The following is an 11,420-nucleotide window of genomic DNA, read 5'->3' as shown; positions in this document are numbered from 1 at the left end:
TGAAAGTAGCAGTGGGAGCTGGGGACAGAGTAGCTCTATTGTTCAGCACAGTTTATTGGTTTGCTTATAGAATGTGTATTTTGCTTGTGAATTGCAGCTACTAATCTTTGATTAGGCGTAAGTGTAAAAGTTTATATTCCATATGCATAAGTACACTCGATGGATACTGGAGTTCAGTGGGTGCCCGCTCATTGCATTCGGCTTGTGTTGGATGACAGCCCTCAAAAAAATGAACCTGGCCATGGTTCACTTGACTCCCTGGAATAAGCAAAAATGTGTGGATGATAGGAACATATAGACGCTATCTTATCCCAGTTTATTACTTTATGAAATTGTATAGTTATTGTTGTTGTTCAGGTTGTATATCTATTGATAAAATTATGTAGCTGTTGATTTTGTTACTATCCTAATATATGGCCTTTAGGTCATTCTTGTGTGTTGCCTTATAAAGTTATACAACTATTGATATTAATAGTCCAGACGTGGAAGTATAAGGATTTTTGATGATAGATAATGTAAGTTTGGGGAACAAATCAAGGTCAGCACAGGGATGCATTCCAGAGTTAGTGCAATCTACACAAGTGTCATGGTTTGACACTGGCACAATGCCAATGCCCCCATAAGAATACCCTCTCCCTGGTGTCTGCTGTGAGATGTGACCAGGAATAAGCAAAGCAGGCTCCTCCTTAGAAATAAAGAAAACTTTATTAACTAAACTACAAGAAAATAACTAAACCACAAGGAAAGGAAAAAAAATACACAAGGAAAATGCAAACCTTACAAAAGCGTTTTCCTCATCCCCCCACCAAATTTCCAATACAATACATCTCCCAAATCACCAACTCTTGGTCTGGCACCGCCCTTTAGAATAGTCAATCCTCAGTTCATCAAGAGGAGAAGGAGTCCTTCTTTGTGCCACGGGCATCTTGTCACATGTGGCACCGCCTGGAGATCATTTGCCATCGTGACCTCTTCCTTCCATGCCCAGTGCTCTCACCACTGCGCATGGGCCAGAGCTGCGTCTAGGGTTCCGTTTCAGGATGCCTCGTTTCCTTCCAGAAAGGCACAGTCTCACTTTGGGACATCTGTCCCCCCCATATTTTTTGCACCTCCTGGGGCCGAGGGGTACCCACACCGAACCCTCCTGGTTCTGAGGCGTTGTCCCCCCTGGAAGCAATCTCTGTATCACAAGGAAACAGTTCATGGCTATACAAAAAAAAGAGTCCAGCAAAAAATGCCACTCCATCTCCAATTTTTTCCAATTTCCCCCCAATTTTTTCCAAATTCTCTCCCATTTTCCCCAATTTCCCCCAAATTGTTCCCATTTTTCCCAACTTTTCCCATTTTCCACCCATTTCTCCCAAGTTCTTCCCAATTTTTCACCATTTTCTACAATTTCCCCATTTTTTCCCAATCTCCTGCTTTTTCCACCTCACTTTTTCCTACAAAACCCCACAAATTTCCCATTTCTTTTCCCAATTTTCCTGGGGGTTTTGGCCATTTTTGGCCGTTTTCCCAATTTTGTGCCTTTTGGGGAAATTTTGGGGGGAAATTTTGGGAAGATTGGGAAAAATTGGGGGAAAATCGGGAAATTTGGGGAAATTTGAAGGAAATTCGGGAAAAAATTGGATATAGAGAGGAAAATTGGGAAAACCCAGGGAAAAAAGGGAAATAATGAGGGAAATTAATTTAAAAATGGGAAAAAATGGGGGAAATTTGAGAAAATTGGAAAAATTCCAAGCAAAAAGGGAAAAATTGGGGGAAATTCATGGAAAAGGGGAAAAAGGGAAAAAATTCAAGAAAAAAGGAAACTTGGGGGGAATTGGGGAAAATCCAGGAAAAAAAAGGGAAAATTTGAGGGAAATTAATGGAAAAGGAGAAAAAATGGGGAAAAAAAGGAAAAAAATCCAAGACAAAAGGGAAAATGTGGGGGATATCCAGGGGGGAAAATTTGGGGAAAAATTAATGAAAAAAGGATAAATTGGGGAAAATAGAAGGAAAAATGGAAAATTGGGAAAAATCCAAGAAAAAAACTGGGGGGAAATCCAAGAAAAATGGGGAAAATTGGGAAAAATCCAAAAATAAAAGTAAAAAAATGGGGGAAATGGGAAAAAATTGGAAAAAATGGCAATAATTGGGAAAAATCCAAGAAAAAAAAAGGAAATTGGGGGGAAAATCCAAGAAAAATGGGAAGAAATGGGGAAAATTTTGGAAAAATTGGAATAATTGGGAAAAATCCAAGAAAAAATGGGAGAATGGGGAACATTTGGGGGAGAATAGTGAAAAAATAATAAATTGGGGGAAATACAAGAGGAAAAAGGAAAATTAGGGAAAATCCAAGAAAAAATCCAAGAAAAAATGGGGAAAATTGGGGAAAATCCAAGAAAATGGGAAAATTAGGAGAAATTTGGGAAAAATCCCAGAAAAATTGGGAAAATCCCAGGAAAAAAGGGAACAAATGGGGAAATTGGGGAAAATCCAAGGAAAAATGGGAACAAAGGGGGGAAATTGGGGAAAATCCAAGAAAAGGGAAAATTGGGGAAAATTTAAAAAAAAAGGGAAATTGGGGAAAATGAATGGAAAGGGAAATGGGGAAAATCCAAGGAAAAATGGGGGGAAATCCAGGCCTGGACCAGTGTAAACTGGGACAAACTGGGGCATTGGGCAATGGGGGCGGGGGCCGTTGCCGTTGCCATGGAAACGTGACCTTGACCCCTCCCCCAGCCCAGCCCGGGCAACTGGGAGGGACTGAGAGGGACTGGGATCAAACTGGGAGGGATTGGGATCAAACTGGGAGGGAACCGGGAGGGAACTGGGGGGGACTGTGAGGGACTGGGACAAACTGGTGGAGCCTGTCAGGGGTTACTGGGGTTACTGGGAGGATGAACTGGTGCTCACTGGGAGTTACGGGGGGGGCTCTGTGGGAGTTACTGGGAGCACTGGGAGTTACTGGGGGGTCACTGGGAGAGCCTCTGGGGCTTTACTGGACTTACTGGGAGGACAAACTGGGAGTTACTGGAGGTTACTGGGAGTTACTGGGAGGACAAACCGGGAGGTACTGGGAGTTACTGGGAGTTACTGGGAGTTACTGGTGAAACCCCTCAGGGGTTACTAGGAGCAACTGGGAGTTACTGGGGGACAAACTGGGAGTTACTGGGGAGCACTGGGAAGGTGCAGGAACAAACTGGGAGTCACTGGGAGTTACTGGAGGAGCCCCTCAGGGGTTACTGGTGTTACTGGGACTTACTGGGGGACAAACTGGGAGTCACTGGGAGTAACTGGGAGTTACTGGGAACAACTGGGAGTAACTGGGAGCAACTGGGAGCAACTGGGAGCTACTGGGAGCTACTGGGAGCAACTGGGAGTTACTGGGAGTTACTGGGAACAACTGGGAGCAACTGGAAGCCATTGTGGGAACACTGGGAGTTACTGGGAGCAACTGGGAGTTACTGGGAGTGACTGGGGAGACTGGGAGGACAAACTGGGAGTTACTGGGAAGCACTGGGAAGCACTGGGAAGGTGCAGGAATAAGCTGGGAGCAACTGGGAACCGTGGGGAGGTCACTGCGAGTCACTGGGGGAGCCTGTCAGGGGTTACGGGGAATAACTGGGAGTTACTGGGAGTCACTGGGAGTTACTGGGGGTCACTGGGAGTTACTGGGGGTCACTGGGAGTTACTGGGGGACAAACTGGGGTTTGCTGGGACTTACTGGGAGCAACTGGGAGTCACTGGGAGTTATTGGGAGTTACTGGTGGAGTCCCTCGGGGGTTACTGGTGTTACTGGGGGACAAACTGGGAGTTACTGGGAGCTTCTAGAACTTACTGGGAGTTACTGGGAGTTACTGGGAGCAACTGGTGTTACCGGGAGGACAAACTGGGAGCCACTGGGAGTTACTGGGGGATCCCCTCGGGAGTTACTGGGGGACAAACTGGGGGTTACTGGGAGTTACTGGTGGAGGCCCTGAGGGGTTACTGGGAGGGTCACTGGGGGTCACTGGGAGTTACTGGGACTTGCTGGGAGTTACTGGGAGCAACTGGGAGCGGCCCCTTTCCCCCGAGGTCGGGGGCGGGGACCCGGCCCTGCCCCCCCCCAGTCCCTCCCAGTCCCTCCCAGTTCACCCCAGTGCCCCCCAGTCGGTCCCAGTTTGCCCCAGTTTGTCCCAGTTTGCCCCAGTTTGTCCCAGTACCTGCCCGGCCGCTCCGGCTCCCGCCGCGCGGCTCCGCCACGGCCGGGGCTATTTATAGGCGGTGACGTCATCGGGGGTGGGCACAGGCCACGCCCCCTCCAGGCACAGCCGGAACGGAGCGCGGAGACCAGTGAGGGAGTGGGGAGGAGCCCGGGCCACGCCCCCTCCCAGTAACAGACCAGTTACACCAGTACGGGACCAGTTGCACCAGTAACAGACCAGTTACACCAGTAACAGACCAGTTACACTAGTAAGGGACAAGTAACGGACCAGTAAGGGACTGGGAACGGCTCCGGGCCATGCCCCCTCCCAATCACACCAGTAACAAACCAGTATGGGACCAGTTACAGACCAGTTACAGACCAGTTACACCAGTTAAAGACCAGTTACACCAGTTACAGACCAGTTACAGACCGGTTACACCAGTTAAAGACCAGTTACAGCAGTACCGGAGCAGTTACACCAGTTACAGACCAGCTACACCAGTTACACCAGTTACAGACCAGTTACACCAGTAAGGGACCAGTTACACCAGTACCGGACCAGTTACACCAGTTACAGACCAGTTACACCAGTAAGGGACCAGTTACACCAGTAAGGGACCAGTTACACCAGTAAGGGACCAGTTACACCAGTTACAGACCAGTTACAGACCAGTTACACCAGTTACAGACCAGTTACACCAGTTACAGAGCAGTTACGCCTGTTACAGACCAGTTACGCCAGTTACAGACCAGTTACACCAGTTACAGACCAGTTACGCCAGTACCGGACCAGTTACACCAGTAAGGGACCAGTAACGGACTGGGAACAGCTCCAGGCCCCGCCCCCTCCCAGTTCCACCAGTAACAGACGGGGAATGGCACTGGGGGGGTCCCGGCCACGCCCCCTCCCGATAACGGGCCAGTTACACCAGTACGGACCAGTAAGGGACCAGTAAAGGACTGGGAATGGCCACGAGACCCCGCCCCTTCCCAGTTGCACCAGTAAGGGACCAGTAACGGACTGGGGAGGGTCCCGGACCCCGCCCTCTCCCAGTTACACCAATACCGGACCAGTTACAGACCAGTTACACCAGTAAGGGACCAGTACCGGACTGGAAACGGCACTCGGCTCCGCCCCCTCCCAGTAAGGGACCAGTAACGGACTGGGAACCCCCCCAGTGTCTCCCAGTGCTCCCAGTAACAAAGTGCCCTCTGTCCCAGTGACCTCCCAGTCCGTCCCAGTAACAGCTCCCAGTAACTCCCAGTTACAGCTCCCAGTTACAACTCCCGGTCCCTCCCAGTTACAGCTCCAGTCCCTCCCAGTGCTCCCAGTACAAAGCCCCTGTGTCCCAGTCCCTCCCAGTGCTCCCAGTAACAGGGTCCTCTCTGTCCCAGTGCCCTCCAGTCCCTCCCAGACACTTCCAGTTCCTCCCAGTCCCTCCCAGTATAACCCAGTCCCCTCCCAGTCCCTCCCAGTGCTCCCAGTAACAAAGACCCCTCTGTCCCAGTGACCCCCAGTCCCTCCCAGTTCCATCTCCCAGTAACTCCCAGTCTCTGCCAGTTCCCTCCCAGTAACCTCCCCCGGTCCCTCCCAGTGCTCCCAGTACAAAGCCCCTCTGTCCCAGTCACTCCCAGTAACAAGGTCTCCTCTGTCCCAATGCCCCCAGTAACCTCCCCCGGTCCCTCCCAGTGCTCCCAGTAACAGGGTCCCCTCTGTCCCAGTTCCCTCCCAGACTCTTTCAGTCCCTCCCAGTCCATCTCAGTTCCCTCCCAGTAACCTCCCCCAGTCCCTCCCAGTAACAAAGCCCCTCAGTCCCAGTGACCCCCAGTCCCTCCCAGTACAGAGCCCCTTTGTCCCAGTGCTCCCAGTAACAGGGTCCCCTCTGTCCCAGTCCCACCCAGTCCCTCCCAGTGCTCCCAGTAACAAAGCCGCTCTGTCCCAGTCTCTCCCAGTTCAGAGCCCCCTTGTCCCAGTGACCCCCAGTGACCTCCCAGTTACAGCTCCAGTCCCTCCCAGTGCTCCCAGTAACAGCTCCCAGTCCCCTCTATCCCAGTCCCCTCCCAGTTACATCTCCCAGTATAACCCAGTCTCTCCCAATCCCCTCCCAGTTCCCTCCCAGTATATCCCAGTACAAAGCCGCTCCCCCCCAGTCCCCCCCAGTACCCCCCAGTCCCTCCCAGTCCGAAGCCGCCCTGTCCCACTTTGGCCCCGCGCCCGCTCCCAACAAGCGGCGCCTTTGTCCCGCGGGTGGGCGTGGCTTCTTCCATATATGGTCATTCACTCCATAAATGGTCAAATGATCCGCATATGGATATTGCCACGCCCATTGAGGGCGTGGCCGCGCCAAACCCCGCCCGCCGCCGAGACCCGCGAGCGGCGCTGGGTGGGGGCCCGGGTTTGGGGCGAATTTGGGGAATTTTGGGAAAATTTTGTGGGAATTTTGGTGAAATTTGGGGTCTTGGGAGGGGGAGGGGTTGAGCGGGGGGGGAGGGGAAATTTTGGGGATTTTTGGGATTTTTTTGGGATTTTTCGGACGATTTTGGGGCGATTTTAGGGCGGATTTGGGGATTTTTTGGGGAATTTTTGGGTTTTGGGGGGCTTTTGAATTTTTTCAGGATTTTTTTGTGATTTTTTTTTTGGGGGTTTTTTTTTGAAGTTTCTCCTCCACTCTCAGATTTTAGGGCGGCTCCACCCAACCCTCGGAATTTGGGAATTGTGGGGGTTTAGTTTTGATTTTTTGGGGGAATTTTTGGGCTTTTTTGGAGATTTTTGGGGGGAATTTTTGGGTTTTTTTGGGGCATTGTGGGCTCCACCCTGAACTCGACATTTGAGGAATTTTTGGGGTTTTTTAGGAGATTGATTTTGTATTTTTCAGCATTTTTGGGCGGGGTTTTGGGGAAGTTTGGGGTTTTTAGGGGTTTATTTGGGATTTTTGAAGGGGATTTTTAAAGGGCTTTTTGGGGGTTTTTAAAGGAATTTTTTAGGGATTTTTTAGGGTATTTTTGGTGTTTTTGAGGTTTTTTTATTTAGGGTTTTTTGGGACTTTTAAAGGGATTTTTTGGAGGTTTTTTAGGGTTTTTTAAGGGTATTTTGGGGGTTCTTTTGGAATTTTTAAAGAGTTGTATTTGAGATTTTTATTTTGCTTTTTTAGGGGTTTTTTAAGGGTATTTTTTTAGATTTTTTTTTGACCTTTAAAGGGATTTTTCTGGAGTTTTTTTAGGTTTGTTTGTTTTTTTTGGTTTTTTTTTTTTTTTTTTTTAGATTTTTTGGGGATTTTTAAAGGGATGTTTTGCCCTTTCCAATTGGAATTTTTGGGGATTTTTTAGGGCTTTTAAAGGGCATTTGTGGGGATTTGAAATTTTATTTTTTAAGATTTTGGGGATTTTTGAAGGGATTTTTTTGAGTTTTTCAGGGTTTTTTAGGGGATTTTTGGGGTTTATTTTTGGGTTTTTAAGGCGTTTATTTTCAGGCTTTTTGGGATTTTGAAAGGATTTTTTTATTTTTAAAGGGATTTTTTTGAGATTTTTTAGGGGATTTTTGGGGTTTTTAGAATTTTTTTTTTTATTTTAAGGGTTTTTAGATATTTTTGGGGCTATTTTGGGATTTTTTTAGGGACTTTTTTGGGTTATTTTTGGGAGATTCTTTTCCCGATTTTTAAAAATACTTTTTGGGATTTCTTTTGTGTTATATTTTCGTAATTTTTTTATTTTTTTTATTTATTTTTTTAGGATGGTTTAGGATTTTTTGATATTTTTGGGGTTTTTTTGGGGATTATTTTTTTTAATTTCTCAGGATTTTTTATTTTTAATTTTTGGGAGGGTTTTTTTGAGTTTTAAATTGGGGGGATTCTGGATGGGGTTTTGTTAAGATTTTTTTGCTATTTTTTTCGATTTCTTTTCAATTTTTTTCAGTTATTTTTTTCGATTTTTTCCCAGATTTTTTAGGATATTTTGAGGTTGATTTTTGAGAATATTTTGGGTTATTTTTTGTGAAGTTTTTTCGTACTTTTTTCCTAATTTTTGGGATTTTTTTTTTTTTTTGGGATTAGTTTGGGTTTATTTCTTGGGATTTTTTTTTATTTTTCCGGATTTTTTCCGAATTTTAAAGGATATTTTGGGATTGGGTTTTGAGATTTTTTTGGGTTATTTCTTGGAAATTTTTGTCGAACTTTTTTCATATTTTTTAGGATATTTTGGGATTTTTGGGGGATTTGTATGGGTTATTTTTGGGAATTTTTTCGGATTTTTTCCGGATTTTTCCCGAATTTTTAAGGATATTTTGAGGTTGGTTTTTGAGGGTTTTTTAGGATTTTTTTTTTGTATTTTTTAGGATTTTTTAGGATTTTTTTTTTTTTTTGGGATTTGTTTGGGTTATTTTTTGGGATTTGTTTTTATCGGAGTTTTTTCGAATTTTTAAGGATATTTGGGGATTTGTTTTTGAGATTTTTTGAGTTATTTCTTGGGATATTTTTCGGATTTTTCCGGAGTTTTTTGGAGTTTTTTAAGGATATTGTGAGATTTTTTTGGGGGGGATTTTTTGGGGTTACTTCATGAGATTTTTTTTTTCGGATTTTTTCCGAATTTTTGAGGCTATTTTGAGATTTTTGGGGGAATTTTTTGGGTTATTTAATTTTGATTTTTTTTCGGAATTTTTTCGGATATTTTTCGAATTCTTAAGGATATTTTGGGATTTGTTTTGAGGGTTTTTTGAGTTATTTCTTGGGAAATTTTTTTTTTATTTTTTAGGATTTTTTTTTGATTTTTCGTGGATTTGTTTGGGTTATTTTTTGGGATTTGTTTTTTTTCGGATTTTTTCTAATTTTTAAGAATATTTGGGGATTTTTGGGGGATTTTTTTGGGTTATTTCTTGAGATTTTTTTTTTTCAGATTTTTCCGGAGTTCTTTATAATTTTTAAGGATATTTTGAGATCCTTTAGGGGATTTTTTGGGGGTTATTTTTGGGATTTTTTTCCCGGTTTTTTAAGGATTTTTTTCGAATTTTTAAGGATATTTTGGGATTTGTTTTTAAGATTTTTTTGAGTTATTTCTTAGGAAATTTTTTGTATTTTTTTCGTATTTTTTAGGACTTTTTATTTTTTGGGATTTGCTAGGGTTATTTTTTGGGATTTGTTTTTTTCGGATTCTTTTCTAATTTTTAAGGATATTTGGGGTTCATTTTTGAGATTTTTTGGGTTTATTTCTTGGGATATTTTTCGGATTTTTCCGGAGTTTTTTCGAATTTTTAAGGATATTTTAGGATTTGTTTTTGAGAATTTTTTGGGTTATTTCTTGAGATTTTTTTTCGGATTTTTTCCGAATTTTTAGGATATTTTGAGATTGGTTTTTGAGGGTTTCTTTGACTTATTTCTTGAGATTTTTTTCGGATTTTTTCCGGAGGTTTTTTTTTTTTTTTTTTTTTTTTTTAATTTGTAAGGATATTTTGAGATTTTTAAGGGGATTTTTGGGGGGGTTTTGGGGGATTTTTTTTTTCGTAGTTTTTTCGTATTTTTTTCGACTTTTTAAGGATATTTTGAGATTGGGTTTTGAGATTTTTTTGGGGTTATTTCTTGAGATATTTTTCGGATTTTTTCGAATTTTTGAGGATATTTTGAGATTTTGGGGATTTTTTTTGTTTTTTTTGTTTTTTTTTTTTAATTTTATTTTTTTTTTTTCGTATTTTTTCCGGAGTTTTTTTTTTAATTTTTAACGATATTTTGAGATTTTTAGGGGGTTTTTTCGGATTATTTCTTGAGATTTTTTCCAGATTTTTTGCAGATATTTTAGGATACTTTTTGCGATTTTTTTTTTTTTATTTTTGGGATTTTATTTTTTCTATTTTGGGGCAATTTTTCCACTTTTTTTTTTAATTTTTCCCCTCCCCCCATGGCTCCGCCCCCTCGGCCCCTCCCCCCGCTCCTTTGCTGGGCTCTGGTTTTGGGGGCGCTGCCGCTGATCTGGGGGGGGATCCCCATCTTCGGGGGCGTGGCCTGTCCCAAAGGGGGCGTGGCCTGTCCCGGGGGCTGCGAGTGCGAGCGGAGCAGCGCTCGGTGCCGGGGCGGGGCGGGGCGGATCCCGCGGGGCCTCCCCCCCACCCTGGCCACGCTGTGAGTGCCCCTCCCCCACCCCATTGAGGGACCCCTCCCCCACCCCGAGACCCCAAAATCCCCCCTTGAACCCCAAATTTGGGACCTCAAAATCCCCCCCCGAAATCCCCCATGTTTGGCCCCTCCCCCACCCCCTGAGACCCCTCCCCCCAATTTGGGGACCCCTCCCCCACCCCCGAGACTCCACAATCCCCCAAAATCCTCCCCTTGAACCCCAAATTTGGGACCCCAAAACCCTCCTTAGACCCCCCAAAATTCCCCAAAATTTGGACTCCCAAAACCTCTCCTTGAACCCCAAATTTGGGCCCCAAAATCCTCCCTGGCAACCCCCAAAATTCCCCAAATTTGGACCCCAAAACCCCAAAATCCCCCAAAATTGGGACCCTGGGACCCCCCAAAGCCCCAACATTTGGGAGGCCCCAAACCACCCCTTGAACCCCAAATTTGGCATCTCCCGGACCCCCCAAAATCCCCCAGAATGCCCCAAATTTGGGACCCCCCCAAAAACCCAGAATCCCTCAAATTTGGGACCCCAAAACCTCCTCGGGACTCCCCAAAATCCCTTTAAAATCCCCCCGGACCCCCCAAAATTCTCCAAAATTGGGACCCCAAAATCCCTCAAATTTGGAAACCCCCCCAAACCTCCTGGGGCCCCCCAAAATTCCCCCAATTTGGGACTCCAATATCTCCTCGGGAACCCCAAATTTGGGACCTCAAAACCCCCAAAATTGGGACCCCAAAACCCCAAATACCCCCAAATCTTGAACCCAAATCCCCTCCTTGAACCCCAAATTTGGGACCCCAAAACCCCCAAAATTCCCCCAATTTGGGACTCCTGAAACCCCAAAACGCCCCAAACTTGGGATCCCAAATCTTCCCCCTGGAACCTCCCCAAATCCCCCAAATTTGGGACCCCCCAAATCCTCCGGGACCCCCCCCCAAAACCTCTCCAATTTGGGTCCCCAAAACCCCCAAATTTGAGACCCAAAAACCCCAAAATCCCCAAATTTGGGATCCTCGAAATCCCCTAAAATTGGGACCCCCCCAAATTTCCCCTGGACCCCCCCAAAATCCCCCAAATTTGGGATCCCCTGAAACTCCCAAATCCCCCAAATTTGGCCCCTCCCCCCACCCCCGAGACACCA

At 45.4% G+C, this 11,420-nt stretch overlaps 1 long non-coding RNA gene across 1 annotated transcript; it reads right to left on the bottom strand.

Annotated features, from left to right (window-relative positions):
* Positions 1 to 686: 686 nt before the first annotated feature.
* On the bottom strand, positions 687 to 4,245 carry LOC134434236 (uncharacterized). Its single transcript, XR_010031829.1, has 2 exons — positions 4,188 to 4,245; positions 687 to 1,180 (listed from the first exon to the last, which is right to left on the bottom strand). It is a non-coding gene; the product is annotated as an uncharacterized LOC134434236 (long non-coding RNA).
* Between the last annotated feature and the right edge of the window lie 7,175 nt (positions 4,246 to 11,420).

Source organism: Melospiza melodia, unplaced genomic scaffold (genome assembly GCF_035770615.1).
Source record: "Melospiza melodia melodia isolate bMelMel2 unplaced genomic scaffold, bMelMel2.pri scaffold_34, whole genome shotgun sequence".
Classification (NCBI taxonomy): Eukaryota; Metazoa; Chordata; class Aves; order Passeriformes; family Passerellidae; genus Melospiza; species Melospiza melodia.
This window is presented reverse-complemented; position numbering and strand designations above follow the sequence as displayed.